This window comes from Astyanax mexicanus, chromosome 1 (genome assembly GCF_023375975.1).
Source record: "Astyanax mexicanus isolate ESR-SI-001 chromosome 1, AstMex3_surface, whole genome shotgun sequence".
NCBI classification, from domain to species: Eukaryota; Metazoa; Chordata; class Actinopteri; order Characiformes; family Acestrorhamphidae; genus Astyanax; species Astyanax mexicanus.
Window position 1 is genome coordinate 51,487,124 of NC_064408.1, and position 2,948 is coordinate 51,490,071.

General features: G+C 39.8%; 1 non-coding gene across 1 annotated transcript; it reads right to left on the minus strand.

Annotated features, from left to right (window-relative positions):
• Nucleotides 1-275: 275 nt before the first annotated feature.
• Nucleotides 276-348, minus strand: trnat-agu (transfer RNA threonine (anticodon AGU)). Its single transcript has one exon. It is a non-coding gene; the product is annotated as a tRNA-Thr (tRNA).
• Between the last annotated feature and the right edge of the window lie 2,600 nt (nt 349-2,948).

Below are 2,948 nucleotides of genomic sequence, written 5' to 3' on the forward strand. Positions count from 1 at the left end.
GGTGCAGCTTTCCCTCGAGCTAGCTAACTGTGGTATAATTTCTTTTTTTTTTTTCTGTTATTCCGACATTAGAAACAATGGAGTATTTCAATATTTTTAATATTTACCTGACTGGTTTCTCCCTGGATCTTCTGCTACACTGACTGGTGTGTTTTTCTCAGTTCTTCTTCTGCTGCGGCAATCACTGGTGCTTTTCTCCCTGGCCCAAAGCTCTAGCAAGGATTGAACTCACTGAGCTACGAAGCCGTGCACATTTCCCTTGAGCTAGCTAACTGAGGCTCCAGCAAGGATCGAACTCGCGACTTCTAGTTTACTAGACTAGCGCTCTAACCACTGAGCTATGGAGCCTTACATTTTTTGCGTTTTTTTTTTTTTATAATTTTTTTGTGGGGGTTTTATGTCCTTTTTTGGTTATTTTATTTTATGTTTGTGGGTTGTTTGTGTTTTTTATTGTTTATTTAATATTTAATTATTTTTTGTGGGTTTTTGTAATGTAAATTTTAATATAATTTTTTATTTGTATTTATTTAGTGGCAGGCCGAGGCTTGCGGGGGCGCAGCCTTCGGGCCACAATCCCCCATGCCTCGACTGCCCTTTTGCTGCGGCGTAGTTTTGTGGCCGCCCCCTTCCACGCCTGCACTGCCTTTTTGCTGCGGAGGGTGGAGCTGCGGGTGGGGCGGCTGGCTGCTGGCTTAGCCTTGGCCAGGGCTTTTTGGCCGGCTGCCAGTCGGGGGGATCTCCTTGTAATAGTTTTCACCATTTTGCTTTGTTTGCTGTAGGCTAGATTAACTAACTGTCTCCAGGCACATCTATTTATAACCTCAGTCTGTGATGACGTCATCGCGCGCCGAGCAACGCGCGCATTCCAAAATAAAAGTCTCTTTCTTTGCGCCAGGGAGCGCAAGAGAGAATGATGACGCCATCGCCGCAGCTGCGCGCTGTGAGAGAGAGAGAGAGAGAGAGAGAGATACTCTGACATTAGCAGATACAGGGAGCTGAGTATAGTTTTGGGGATTGTTTATTTTATGAGTGAGATTTCACTCTGACTTTTATTTATGCTGAAGTTCTCAAGGCTGTGACCGTTTTTGTTTCGTGTGTCTAATGATACAAGGCACAAAACACATAATACAAATATGCAGATAAACTCATTTAAATATCATTTTTTTGTAATCAGTGATATTTAAGATATTTATGGTATTTTAGTTAAGATCATGTTGGAATAAACCCTGTAATATTGTTAATATGACGAACATCAGCTGTTTGGGTGGTTTTCTCTGTAATTTTGTGGATTTGAAACACTAAACAACACTAAACAAACAAAACTGCAACATCAGAAGATAAAGCACGGGGTGTAGTTTAGTACCATAGTCTAAGAGTTTTATTTAAGAGGATACTTAGCTTACTTTGATAAGGAGGATGTAGTCTCGCAAAATAATGCTACTAAAATACACCCGAAAACATTCAGAAACAACAGCTGTAGTCCGCATCCACTTTAATTCCACATTATTTAGCTTAATCATTATACGTGTATTTTTCAAAAACATGACTTTCCAGTCACCCACATGTTTAATATATAAAACTCAACAGAGCATCAGGCTGTATGTAACTAGTAAATATATTTGTGGAAATTTAAATGGTTAAGCGAACTGCAGTGAAAGGAACAACGGTAAAGGAAACATTACAATTATGAAATAAATGTGGTGGATTATATAATTATTTAATAAACATGTGATGGGTCAGTTTGTGCACCTATCCAGTGTAACAGGTGGATCTTATGCGAGCCGGTCAAAGGGCCAGTTGTGGCCTGCGGGCTGTAAAAAAAAAAACAGTTTCTGCTGTATACCGTTTATTGTTTTTACATTCCCACTGTAATATGATTAAGACTTTTATTATGATTTTATTAGCCATTATTATATAACATAAGATGTCCTCAAATATCTAAATGTATATGATAAAAATAGAAACAACAACAACAACCGAGAAAGTAAAGTTAGAAGAAACAAGATGCCTCAATTCTGGGATAATACCTTTTTAGTCTTGCATAATGCGACTCGGGTGCATCCCTCAAAATGTTATCCTGATAACTTAGGCCCAATATCATGCTTGTCAAATGAGACACCAGGAACATCCCTAATGGACAGTCATATTGGCTTTAAGTACTGTGGCTGAATGAGAAGTTGTGCTTCATATAATACTCCAAACCACAAAAGCAAGTCTATTACCATGTGATCTATGATAGGCCCTTTAGGCACTGTGCTTACAGCTGAGATATTAGTGGCTATAACTTGTTTAATGTATGTCTAGTACTGTGTGTAAGACTGCAGCTTGTTTATGTGGTCAGGACAGTGAAGTTTAAGTTGTGTGAAAGTGAGCTGAGGTAGGTTGTGTTGGAGTGAGTCAGCGTGTGCACTTTTGTGTGAACGCAGTGGGCCATGCTGATGTGTGTCGCTGGGACACAAAGCAATGTTCTGTAGGGATTAGGTGTGGTTTAATGCCATGGATTAGTGTTATTGAGTTACACGGCTATGAGGGGGCTGCCCCACTATTGTGTTTGGCCTGGCATGGCGGCCTGGCGAGGCCGGGTGTCATGTGGCTCTTGTTTTCAGGACGGAAAGGCACGTGTTGACCTTCTAACCAGCCCACCAACTGATACCAACGTCAATACCTAACTACTGCATTCACTCAATAGCAGGGGCCAGCAAGCTCTATACTACAGCAATTACAGCAGCACATAAAGCGGTTGTCAACTGCTAATGTGTCAGTGTAACGGAATTCACTTAAAAAATGAAGATTTATTAAGGTCGTTCTATTATTAGGTAATGATGAAGTATGAATGTTTACATTTTAATTCATATTTAAAATGTGCTGTTAATACCAATCCATCAATACCAAAGGATAGTCAACACTGAAAAGGGCATAATATTATCATAATAATTATCAGTTCAACA